General features: G+C 36.3%; 1 protein-coding gene across 1 annotated transcript in view; it reads left to right on the forward strand.

The window, feature by feature from the left end:
* The first annotated feature begins 547 nt into the window (after nucleotides 1–547).
* LOC105382892 overlaps nucleotides 548–14144 on the forward strand; it is a 531219-nt gene continuing 517622 nt past the window's right edge. The window contains exon 1 of the mRNA XM_038110292.2: nucleotides 548–861. The gene's annotated coding sequence lies outside the window, so the exon portion shown is untranslated. The remainder of the gene's footprint in view (nucleotides 862–14144) is intronic.

Here is a 14144-nt window from a genome sequence, read left to right on the forward strand (position 1 = left end):
ACATATTCTTGCACAACTTCGATTGTTGCCTCACCAACGGCGACCGGCTCCGGTTTGATGTGAGCATTGTACATGACATAAAAGCCATATAGGCAGAGATAATTACATTGAATAACCAATCATTCTCTACGTATACCTCTGAAATGAAATCCTGTAGCCTGGTAGGTACCTATCTTATAGAGAGTGATAAAAAGTTTCCCGAAGTACTATAATATATATCCGAGGTTTAGCCGAAAAGAAAAGTATTATTCAGGCAAAATCAATGGAGATTGCAACACCAATAAATGGTGCAGTGCAGTATTGCCATTACAAAAAATATAAAGTTGCTTTAAAATATTAAGCTTAATTTTAAGTTCATAATCATAGTATTGTCACGTATTTTCCGAATCTATACATAATGTTAGGTAACATAATCTTTTCATAATGAACCCACCCATACAAACAATAATATTTCTATACCAAGGGTTACGTACATAAATAAACACGATGAGAGTTCATATGAGATACATGCACTGCCCTCTAGTGTTCACAATGTGCACTACGTCGCTTTCGGCGAAAATGGCCGACGTGCGCCGAGTGTAGCTCTGCTTGTTTATAGCGAATTTAAAAGTTTTTACGAGATAAAACGTGCTTTATGAATGTAAAACTTGTGGTTTCAAATAATTATAAGTTAATACTGTTACTCTGAGTGAGTTTCTGCCGTGTTTATGTGAAAAAATAATAGAAAAACTGATTTAACAACAGTGAGTGTGTGAGAAGTTACAAGTTTTGTGTGTTACTCAGGAATGCTGGTTTAAAATCTAAGTGGATTGTGTGTTTGAATGCGGATTCTGGATAGCTTTCGTCTTTGAGCATCAAAAGGTAAGTTTATTTTGGTTTCAGCAAGTTAGTGTGAACTTCGGTAACTTTAGTTTGTTTACTTCGTAAAGCTCTACAGCGCATGTGTGCTTCTCTTTGGTAGAAACTTTCGGACTCCTGTGAGTTGGATATAATGTTAATCCTGCTATACACACGCCTGTTGCAGCCTTGCAGGTCATCTAAACACGTAACTTATGCTCAAACCATGTAGCTAGTAAGTTATAGACTCAGAAATTACCAAACAAAAGTTCAAGTAGAAACAGTAAAACTCATTCCTATTTCCAGTAAGTTTCGAAGTAGAAATTCAAAATTAGAATACCTTCCTACTATCATTCCATTTAATTCATTTACGAAGTATGCTATAACTTTAGTTCATTAGTGAGAAAGAAAACAGATAAACCAACTTGAAGTGTTCTAAGGTTCGTTACTGATACATTGTTGTGGCGAGGTCAACGCGCCTTGTCGTGATCGCGTACAGCCTCTTTGGACGAAGCCTCTTTTCTTTCTCGAGTTGTTTCTGCAACCTTGTTTTTTAAAATTCAAATGGTTTTTTACTTCTATAGGCATATTCTTAGCTGTTGGATTAGATATTCCAGTTTAGTTATTGATTAAATTGGTAAGTAGTACCTAGTTATTATCTAATTTTACAAAACAATTGAATTTAAAAACAACAATTAGGCACCTAGTTAGTTAGATTTTAGATTAGAGTACTTATGTATTTAGGTAAAGACCTAGTAGTAGAGAATGAGAACTAGTTAACACACATAAAACTATTTACCCATAAAAATTACAGTATACTGACCAATCTCAATTTTAAATATTTTGCAGAGTCAAACATACCTTCTTATCACAACTAGTACAGTAAATGAAGATGAGAAAAAATAAATAAATTGTATCAAATTCTATTGTTTATTATTAGCTGTGCAATGGTTTTTTTATTTAATGAAATAGTTATGAGATTTATCAATCTTTAACATAAAAAAAATTGTCAAGTTATCACAATTCATGATACATACAACACATTGATCATATAATAATTGCCAGCTCATACAATCCGGTGGATCTATTCATTTCTATGCATCCCATGTATTCTATCACAATTGGTACCCCATAAGTACACTTGTAACCAGCCGGCCTGTCCTGAATCATAATCAAGCAATCATATTTAAATAAAGTATTCTTTAGTTTCCATAAGCACAATTGTTTATTTCAAATCAAGATAAGTATTAAACTTTCCCGGCTTGCCTTGCAGCATTTGGTTTCAGTATCTTAGATATTCTTACAGCCTGTTTCATAATGCTATCACTGACCGAAGCATATATTGTCTTCTACTACATAGTTGATTTTTATTAAACATATACTCACTATTTTACTTCAGTAATAGTAATAGTGTTCAGGGTCTAAGTATGTTGATGATAAACCGTAATCCAGTGAGCTAGGGTATACATAATGTAATAGTGTTCAGGGTCTAAGTATGTTGATGATAAACCGTAATCCAGTGAGCTAGGGTATACATAATGTAAGTTATTTTAGTTCATTGTGTGAAAAACCAATGCTTTATGGAATCATACCAAGCTAAATCTTACTTATATATATATATATAGAGCTAATTAAAGATTTTACATGGACATAATTTAACAATTATTAATTTATTTTATTTCATAATTTTGAATACTAGAGTTTAGTCCATCATAAACTAGGGGTCAATGGAACTCATTAAACTGGTACCCACCTACTATTTGTTTTAGGTATTATTTACCTTTAGTAGGTAGGTAGGTTATTTACATAAAGGTATAAGGTAGCTTTTATTTCAGGTTACTGGAGTTCTCAAATGCCTCAGAAAATTTAATATAACTATGGGCTGCTTTTTCAATAGCCAGATAATAATTATCTGGGAAATAATTCTGATGCCAATGACAGCAACAATCATGTGTTTAAATAACAAAAAATATGTGAACGCCTGCAAAATATTTTTTGTAAGGCACAGTTTTATTAGCTTTGATACATGTAGACAGTGCGTTTGATGTTTTAGAAGCCGTAATTAATACTCATTACTCAATTATTTATTGCATCCATAAGTTTTACAGGTGTTCAATGCGGTTAGGTTAACATTTATTTAGCCTGTAAGTATAACAAGACTATCTTTATTTTGCCTTCCTCTAATTTGAAGCTACCCCAATTTAGATTATCTTCAGGCATTTTAAACAAACTAAAGACGCCAAATAATCCTTTATTTAATTACCTAAAGACGTGAGAACTAATCTGTCAAAGGCGGCAACTTTGAAATGACTCTTGTCACTGTTGAATTAAAGTTTATAATTGAAGGCTAGAGTACCAACGAGTTCCAAGTTGAAAGGCGCTAACTAATTGTTTAATTGGCTTGTAATCACGATTTGTTCCGCGAGCTTTGATAACGACACTGCTTTTTGAATTTCGAACCGAGAGGAGTTTTGTTTCTTTTTAATCTTTCTAGGCTGCCATGATCTACACCAGTACTAACAAAGTCTGTTTTTAAACTCAGATACTAAATTGACAGATTCTGAACGGGTCATCAACAGTCGATTTTCCCGCCAATAGAACGATACGTCACTTAATCGCCGGACCATCAACTGTTGATGAGTCTTTCAGAATCTGTCAATTTAGTATCTGAGATTAAAAAACAGACTTTAATCTACTAACTAACCTACATGTTGTACATGTGATTAGTTTAAGAAACCCGATTATGTGACATGTAGGTACCAAATAAGTTTTTTAAATAAAACTTATTTAAGTGAATGCAAATACGGTTAATGGTTTAAACTTTAAACACTCAAGTAATAAGTATGCTCTTTCCGATCCCCAAACAGGTTTGAGTTTGCGCGTGTTTTGTTCTCGAGCAAAAAATATTTTAATACATTACCCAGTTCGTCTAATGCCTATTGTTTGTTCTAGGATAAGGCTAGATATGCTATGCTATTCACTCGTAATTAACTCGTTTAATCATCATCATAATGATCTGAGCTCCCTAAAAACGAATCATTCTTTTAATTTCACAATTCTTAAGGGAATAAAACATACATAAATAATATGGTCAATTTCTGCAATTATGTTTCATTATCATTATCATCATCATCATCATCAGCAGCCAATAATAATCCACTGCTGGACATAGGCCTCTCCGAAGCAGCGCCACCACACTCGGTCCTCGGCCTTCCTCATCCAACCACTACCGGCTACCCGCCTAAGGTCGTCAGTCCAGCGGGCAGGAATTATGTTTACAGCAGGTAGTTTTATCACACATAGGTTTAACTTCACTCCAGAAATCGTGCATTTATATATTAAATGTAGTTTCTCGTCTTGACTATCTACAAAACGGAAAATTCTACTCTGAATCATCTTTATTTAATCTCAAAAGACGAAATACTTCATCATTAACGCGATCATAATCCAGATTTTGTGTCCATCACAATAATTAATAACTTTGCCAAAAACATGGCATTAAACCTGATACGATCTTTTTTTTTTTTTTTTTTTTTTTTTTTTCACTTTTCATTTGTTTGCATCATTGCAATCTATAGCAGTGGGCTATAATAAGCAATCTCTTTCTCTACTTTGTATCTCCTTGGGTTGTTGTAGTAGCAGAGTGAGGCCCATTGACCTCCATCCTCCTTTTTTGTTACCATTCATGGGAAGGTTCCACTATAATTTCAGTTCAAGTATGTTCTTTTTCTTAAGTCGTGTAAATTTCGGCGCATTATCTGTTAGCAGTGCTGATGCGAGCTCATTAGGGTGATGGAAAAGTCGTGACTGATAGGTCAGGCTGGCTTTCTTTATTTCTTCTGCCACTGTAGGTATCTTTAAGTCCATATACATGAGATTGTTTGCTATATGCCATGGTATCCCAAGTATCCGTCTCAATGTTTTTGTCTGAAACCGCTCAAGGATGGCAATGTTGGACTTACATGCTGTTCCCCATAATTGGATACCATAGGTCCATATGGGTTTAATAATGGCCTTATAGACCAGAATTTTACATTCTGCTGATAATTGTGACCTGCGTCCTATTAGCCAGTCCATGGATCTCAATCTGCAGTCAAGTTGCTTTCGTTTTGTCCAGATGTGTTTTCTCCAGGTGAGTCGTCTGTCTAGATGCATTCCTAGATATTTTGCATCTTCTGCTTTTGGTATGGGTTGCGCATTCAGGTAGACCGTGGGGCAAGTTTCTCGTCTGAGAGTGAATGTTACATGTACAGACTTGGATTCGTTAGCCTTGATTCTCCATTTGTTGCACCATTTTTCCATTTTATAGAGGGCAGTTTGCAGGTTCTGTGATGCAATTTCTGGATCTTTGTGACTAGCAAGATAAGCTGTGTCATCAGCAAATGTACCTGCCACTGTTTCTTCTGTCGTAGGGAGGTCTGACGTGAACAGTATATATAGCACGGGACCAAGCACACTACCTTGTGGTATTCCTGATTCTATTGGATATAAGCTGGATAATTCATCATCATGTCTTACTTGGAAGCATCGGTTGGATAGGTAGGAGTTGAGTACTGAGTAAATGGGGTGTGGTAGTTGGTTCTTTAGCTTGTGTTTCAGTCCCAAGTGCCAAACTTTATCAAAAGCTTGGGATATATCCAGAAAGGCTGCTGAACAGTATTCCTTGTTTTCCAGTGTTGATGTAATTTCATTTACAAGCCTATGCACCTGCTCTATAGTGGCATGTTTCTCACGAAAACCGAATTGGTGCTGAGGGATTATGTCTACCAGGTAAGGTTTTATTCTTGCTAGTAGCACTTTCTCGAACACTTTCGATATTATTGGTAGCAAGCTTAGTGGTCTATAAGAGGTGGCTTCATTTGGTTGTTTTCCTGGCTTAGCTATCATTAATATTTGTGCAATTTTCCACTGTGCTGGATAATGCCCTGTCCTTAAGATAGCATTGATAATAGTGGTGAGCAGTACTACAGCTTTTCGTGGTAAGCGTTTTAGCATTAATGGAGTTATAAGATCATATCCAGGAGCTTTCTTGATCTTTAGGTTCGACAAGACTCTATGCACTTCCGCTGGCCTGGCTGGTTTTATAGGCCTGGACATTTGGAACGGAGCTGTTATTAGTTCTTTAATTTCTTCGGTGTGTTCTCTTGCTTCATCAGTTGCTGGTTCATTAGGTCTAAATACATTAGCAAGGTGTGCGCCAAATGTGTCTGCCTTTTCTTTGCTGCTTCTAGCCCAGCTCCTATCCATGTTCCTGATGGGTGGAATTGCTAGAGTCGGCTGCTTCAACTTTTTCGTGGCTTTCCATATGGAATTATCTGAGCTGGTGTTGGGTTCAACTTTTGACAGGTATTTTTGGATTGTTTCATTTTTTGATTTCTCTATTAGTACTGACAGATGTCTTGAGGCCCTGTTTAGAGCTCTTTTATCTTCTGGATTTCTAGTTTGATGCCAAGTTCGTCTGAGGTTCCTTCTTTCAGAAATCTTTTTTCGAATATCCCAGGGGTAGTCAGCTTGATTGAACGTGTTCTTTACTTCGGGTGTAGCAAGGTACGCAGCTGACACTACTGTGTTGTTCAGGTGCTCTACAGCTCTCTCTATGTCTTCCTGACTTTTTAGTGGAATATTGAGTTTTAGATTATCTTCTATATGGCTTTGAAAGGTGGTCCAGTCCGTATGGTTGTTGGTAAGATGTAATATAGTCTCTTTCAGTATTATTTCAGAGCTTACATTTATTATAATGGGAGAATGGTCAGAAGATAAGTCATCAGCTGGTTGTACTAAACTGTGTTCTTTCGTGATGTTTCTGGTGATGAAAAAATCTAGTAGATCTGGAATTTTATTTGGGTCTGTAGGCCAATAAGTTGGTTTCCCAGTAGACATGCTATTACAATGGTTTTCAGTTATAGCCTCGTATAGTTGTCTTCCTCTATGTAGTGTGAGTCTGGATCCCCAATACACATGTTTCGCATTCCAGTCTCCACCTGCTATGAATTTAGGCCCCAGACTTTTTAGGTATTTGTTGAATTCAGCTTTACATATCTTATGTTTTGGTGGGCAGTACGTTGCTGAGACGGTTATTGGACCTTGGTTAGTCTCCACTATAACAGATGTCGCTTGTAGGAAATCTTTTTCATATTTTTCTATCTCATAATGCTTGATTTTTGATTTTATAATGACTGCTGTTCCCCCATGTGTATTTCCAGATGGATGGTTAGTTAGGTATGTAGAGTAGGCAGGTATCTTTAAGTAATTCTTTACTGTATATCTTGTTTCAGCTATTAATACTATGTCTAATTTATTTGAGTATATGAATGTTTCTAGTTCTTGTCTTCTATCTGACAATCCGTTGGCATTCCATTCTGCAATTCGAAGGAGCTGGATCATTTGGAGTTGATGACGGTGGTGACTAGATGGATCATACGATCCATTATTTTGTCTAACATTTTTTCGAGGGTTCGTTCAAATCTACTAAACATTGCTTCCATGATCTTTGCAGTGTCACTTGTTTCAGTTGGAGATTGTTGTGTTTGAGGGAAAGTAGCACTACTGCCAGCATTCGACCTTGCAGCTACATTTGCATAAGTTTGTGTGGATGTTGGATGGCTATATCTCATTTGTATCAGATTCTTGTCTACAATTGAGGTTGGCTCTGCTGATTGTTCTTTAATATTATTCTGGGTGTTTGGTTTAGGGTTGCTTTTCTTATATATTTGGTTTTTGTACTCATTGTACTTTGTGCATCCTTTATAGCTGGCTGGGTGGCTACCTTCACAGTTAATACAGAATGCAGGAGTATCACGTGACTTGGTGCATGTAGTAGTTGGGTGGTCATTTCCGCATTTTACGCATCTAAATGTTCTATTACACATGTTTTTTGTGTGCCCGAACCTTTGGCATCGCTTACATTGTACAACCTCTTTCTTTTTATATGGTGCCTCTACCTTTACTATCATATTAATTAGGTGTTTGATGTTATAAACATCTTTGTTATTTGGCTTCGGCTCAAGGTTGACATAGTATAGTGGAAGTGGCTCCTTGGTCTGCCTATGAAGTGCATTGGTGACACTTCTGACTGTGTGGCCCAGTGATTCGAGTTCCATCTTGATGTTGTTCACATCTTCTGATGCGTGTATGCCTCTTATGATAACACGGTAGGGTTTTTCATGTTTCAGCTGGTATGTGTAGTGGCTAACATTCATTGAGATGAAATTATTCCTAATGATCTTATATGTTTCTACATCTGCAGGTATTATTTTGATAATGTGGCCGGATCTTAGAGTGGTCAATTTATATTTACTAACATCTTGTAACATTTGATGTAGGCTTTCTTTAAGTTTTATCACATCTGTGACTCCGGTGACAAATATTGGCTCCGGTTTCGGGATAAATAAACTTTCTTGGGCTGAGGTCGGGTCCGGGGATTCGTTGACTTCCAATATTTCAAAGCTATTTGCTGTTGGAATATTGCTTTTGGTTACCTTAGTGTCATTGGTGTTATAATCTGGGCTAGACTCCATTCTTTTGCGCTTAGCATTAGGAACCTGGTCATTTTGCCAAGGCATAGTATTTGCTTGTCTTGTCGATGACGATGATGATGATGATGATGTTGAAGCACGGGGCTCCCCTGTAGGCAAATGTGCCCCTAGGCTGTTGGCTCTCGGTCTAGGTACAAACATGGCTTTGTGAAAGACTTGCTGGATTAGTTTTTGTGGATCTTTGTTGTTAGTACTGGATTTCTCAGTATTCTGTTCGTTTGCAGTGGTATTTCGATTTTCTTGATGGAGGTCTGGGGACATGCTTATTGACTCTTCCATGATGGTAGTTTTTAATTTAGGATGGCAACTCTATCAAGTAATTGGAGTACTTGTTCTAAGGATTGACAACATGGTGGTTAATCTGTGACAAAATTGATTTTGAAACACAGTAATATGTTGGAAAAACGAGGGTAGATTTGTTAGTTTATTTTTATTTTGATGGCATGTATTGTGGGTATAGTGAAGATTGTTATTGGTTTTGTGATATTAATTGTGTATTTGCAGCTGGTTTTGCGCAGAGATAACGTTTGCACTGGTGAATTATCACATCACAATCACTTTAACACTATTTTCACAATCACAACTGAAATGTTTATAGCACAAGGCAATATTTTTCACAGCTATTCAAATTCGTGACTTTTGACAGTTGACAGATATTGTAAATGGTGATACGATCTTGATTAATCCGAACTCAATTAATTGGTTTTGGTTGCGAGTTTTTTTTTAGTAAAACGACCCACTTTTCTGCTTAATATTCAGTTAATTTCTTACTTTGGATAGCCTGTATTACATGTCTGGTTTATATCCAATTCCAAATGCTATTACGATATTAAAGAGCATAAGTAAGTAAGATGTTGAATAGAAAATGTAAAGTAAAGTAACACAGGAAGAAGTATGTGAGGTTCGTGGCACGTGTAATTCCATAGTCTATGCCTACCTCTCTGGGAGACAGGCGTGCGTATATTATGTATGTTAGTAACCTATAAACACAATCAACAAAAACATAATAACCCATCCTCAGCGCAAACAGTTTGAGGATAGATATTAAAATCAAAGAATATTACTTCGACATGTATGTAATAATGGTTGTCCTCTCATACGAGTAATACAGTTGCTGCAAGATTTCGGATCTTAATTAGAAATCTGAAAAATACTCGTAATCCATACAGCGATAAGTCCGAGAGCGGTGGTAGCTCAGTCGGGTAAGCGCCCGCTTCTCACGCAAGAGATGCGGGTTCAAATCCCGGCGCTGACATGTACCAATGAGTTCTTTGAATTTAAGTACAATGTATACCATCGCTCTTACGGTGAAGGAAAACGTCGTGAGGAAACCTGCATATCTAGATTTAACACATCTAGATATGTGAACCCATCAAACCGCAGTGGACCAGCGTGGTGGGAAATGGTCCAAGCTTAGGAAGGCAGTTTAGACCTTGGGCATATGTACAAAGGTTCCATTCGAGACAGCCAGGTGCAGGTACTGAAACCCCCACAGAGAATAGAATAGCGGTAAGTCCACATTTTGTATACTTATACAAATATAACCTTATAAATAATAAAATAATTACAGAAAAAGATATTGAAGATCTGCAAAAAGATCAGAAAAAACTGTCTCTAGGTTCGTCAAGATCAAAAATCAAAATATGTAAAGTTTTAATGGTGTCCAATAAATAACAATCAGCTCTCGTTTTGTCACTGTAAATCCCACAGTTCTAGTTTGTTTATTTACATACACAGTTTGCATTTAAACTTGTTAATCCAAGTTGACTCCCCCGTACCACTCAACATCCATTCGTTTATACAAAGTTTCTAGCAGTCTTATTCTGGAAGTTTTAGAACATTCTACGCTACTATCATTCTATAATTATGTCCCGTTTGATTTTTATCCCTCATAAAAGACGCTGCGATTCGGAAGATAACAGTAAAATGGGGTCAATCCTGATTCAATCTCAATGAATTCAAACTCAATAGTTGGAGTAAAAGACTGGCACGCGCTACGCACTACGAACGTGAATGTTAGTGACGCAGTCAGAAAAAATGTTATCAGGATTCACAGGAACACGATAATTACCTACAGAAACTCATAATTTTAGCAGAAGAATAACCCTTATTGTTGTACATAATTATCATCAGTCCAGTCGTCACTACTGGATATAGGCCTCTCTCTTACACATAATAATGTGACTATATCGCAATAACAATAATTTAAGATAATCATAGACACATTGTTTACCATAGTTGCATATCCAGAATCTATTCTCTCCCAGAATACGGCTGGCATATCTATGCCAGTAAGCGATGCAGCGTTACTTACGACTTTTTAACTAAAACCAGTTTGAAGAGAAACAACTTGGAAGTGTCCCGAGCATCTGTTTTGTGTCAACATATGGAATATGGATGGAGTTCGGGCGAGAGAAGGATGAATAATGTTTTTGAGTGTTTATACTTTGTACGCTCCCGAGCGAGTCGCTTCGATCGCAGTAAAGTTCGGAAGTTTTGCTGTTTGACTAGGTTAAGTGTATGCGAGTTTAAGCGCTGACTGGAAAAGAGTTATAATTCAAGTTGAAATACCTAATGGATTTGTTTTGGTTTATTCGAAAACGAATGGACCTCAATGTGTTTTTGAGGTGACGTTATGGAGGCCAAAAATTATAACTAAGGACACAAAAGGTTTGTTAACTTGTTTACCGCAGGAAGCCTGACTGGCCGAAAAGGGCTTACAGAACTTACAGTACACGTATCAGTGAAGTAATACACGAAATAAAATACCAGCTGAAGCAAAAACTGTGCTAAAAAAAACAACTTAAAATCATCCATTAGATACCCCCCCCCAAAACCGAGTAAAGGCAAACAAAAAAAACAGCAACACTAGCAAAAATCACGCTTCCCCCGAATCTATCCTATTCTACATTCGGTTTGTTTACGGGCGATTCCATCCCAATATTTTATGCAACAGTGGCGACTTGTTTCCTCGGGGTAACTAAAAAGACGTCCAACCTTCCAACTTAGGGGGACTTTGTGGCCAACAAACTTATTACTACCGCACATGTGGCGACAGGACGTGTCACGGTTTTGTCCTCAACAATTTCAGAAGATATTGGCACTTGGAGAGTCGACGAAGGTTTTGTTTCGTTATGAGAACTAGGACCGAACAATCATATTGCTAAAGTTGCGAATTTGTAAACAAATAGGTACATGGACAGATATAACTTAAGTTATTAGTTTCAGTGGCTGTTTTCAAGGAAACCTACAGTTTATATTAAGACATCATGTTATGAAACAGACAATTATTAAACAGTTGAAAAAAATAACCATAACAGAGGCAACCTGTGATATTAAGACAAATTAATGCATATTCTTTTGAGTTCTTTAGGAACTATCTATAATTTTTTGAAATACTTACCTACGTAATAGTCGTTTCGAACTTTTGGATTTTCTTTGAAAGTATGAGTGGAAAATTATAGTAAAAGTATAGTTTCAAAGGCTTCTTAGAACATAAAGAAATGAAATAGCTTTAACAGTTCACTGCTATCTCGACTTGAAGAGAGAGCCAGATTACAAAAGTTTCAATAATGTCTGTAAAGTTATGCTGGAATTATTTTTATGACGACTTCTAGATATTTGAAAAGTTGTCCAATGGATTTCAGCTAGGTAGTAAAATATGTGAGTACTTTTATACATACAAGTATACATATAAATCATTGGTACTCAACATTTTTTTTAACTATTATAAAGCGATGTAAACTAACAAATAATATAAAAAACACATGCCTATATTTCACATACCGATTACTCGGTGAAACATGACTGTCACTTTACTGATTACTGTATTTAATAACTTATGTATACCTTGTTTCTCGTGAATAAATTAATTCTATTCTATTCTATATACTACTCTGTGTAAAAAATATCGAGATTAGATCAATAAAACAAAAAATTGCTAAGATTTTGTATTATTAGAAAGATTGTGCTAAGACTTTTTATCTTTTTCAGTTATTTATTTACATTAATATACATTTTAAAAATAAAATACCAATTGATAATGGCTTTGAATCGATTAAATACGGTCTTAAACAATTAGTTATAATCCACTCCCGTTTTCAGGACTTTATAGGTTGTACTGTACGCCATCACAACATTTATTTAAACGCTGTTTCCAGAGTTGTGTTTAGTACTCGCGGCAAATTTTTCTTTTTGTCTTCTATCGGTTGTTAGTTAAAGTCATGATGACTGTTTTCTTTGACTGTCGTGGTTTTGTGCACTGGGAATTCTTGCTAGAAAATAAAAAGGTAGGAAAATATTATTGTTTGCGGGTTACGTAGAATTTAATACAACAAATTCGACAAAAATGTGTGGAAAAAAAATCGAGAAAAGATTTTGCACCACGATATCGTGCCTTGCGCACAAGGATCATCATTGTAAATGAATTTTTGAGCAAACACTCGACAAATACCATCGAGCATCCACCATATTAACCAGATATGGCTGCAGCTCACAGCTCTAGCTTCTTTTTTTCCTAAACTCAAATTACAACTTCGAGGCACTGTTTTCAATCGATAGAAGACAATACGGAAAAATCGCCACGAGTACTAAACACAACTCTGAAAACAGCGTTTAAAAAATGTTGTGATGATTAGATAATTCGTTGGCGTATGTGTATCGTTTCTGAAGGAGCAAACTTTGAAGGTGATAAAATAAATTTGGACGAATAACAAACATTTTTTGTTTAATGGATATACCTAATCCCGATACTTTTTACACAGAATTATATTCTCTATTATGTCTTATGGCACGCGGGCCACTGATAAAGGCCCGGCGGGCCACATGCGGCCCGCGGGCCGCAGTTTGAGTATAGCTGATATAAATTATATAAGACATGAGTCATAGAATAGTTTTAATGTGTGCAGTTAGGTGTTTTATGGGTTATTATCTACTATTCTCGTTTGGGTTACGGGTAATATACGTATTAACTCCAGCTGATGAAAAATATACATAGCGATGCCTTTACAAATTTCAAGAGTTACGTCTAAAATATCAAAAGTGTTCAAACCATTTCAAACAAAGCAATTACTTTCCTTTCTATCATTAATTCAGCAATGACAGTGCTGAAATACATACATACTCAACTGACATTCTTTTTGTGAAACTGACAGTACTCCAAAAGTATAGCTTTGACTAGGCCTTGACAGTCCAGCTAGAAGGCTAGATCTAGATGCCTGTGAAGACAAAGTTACAGATTATCAACAAACGACACACGCTCCGGAGTTTCACAATAGTAAAACCCTTCTAGTTACAGCTGGCAAAGTATATTCTTATCTAGCAGCCAGCAAAATGCTGTATAAAATGTCGTCGGCGCATTCCGCACAGAGTAAAATTGCGACTCCTTCAGCATCCAGAATTTAGAATATGTGGGTCGCACATGCATGTTTAAACTTTGAAAGTGAATGGTGCAACTTTGTGTCCCACTTCTAACGTTTTCTCATAAAGAAAACCTTCTCCAAAAACATAAATTACGGTTCAAATTATTTTTTTTAATCATATCCGCGAACATTTTCATAATCTCGCCCTAGGCGCAATAAATATTGTATACTATGGGGTTACAACATGTTATTTGCCAAAACTCTCAACCCCAGCTCCTGTACAGGGTTTTGTTTCCATTCATAATACGACTAAAAGTGAAATTGCAAACATTATTCACTCGACACGTACCTTTATATGCTTGGATTTAAAGCAGCATTTGCTGCGAAATGGCGCTCTAGTCTTAGCACCCCA

This window comes from Plutella xylostella, chromosome 27, assembly GCF_932276165.1.
Source record: "Plutella xylostella chromosome 27, ilPluXylo3.1, whole genome shotgun sequence".
In the NCBI taxonomy this organism is placed as follows: Eukaryota; Metazoa; Arthropoda; class Insecta; order Lepidoptera; family Plutellidae; genus Plutella; species Plutella xylostella.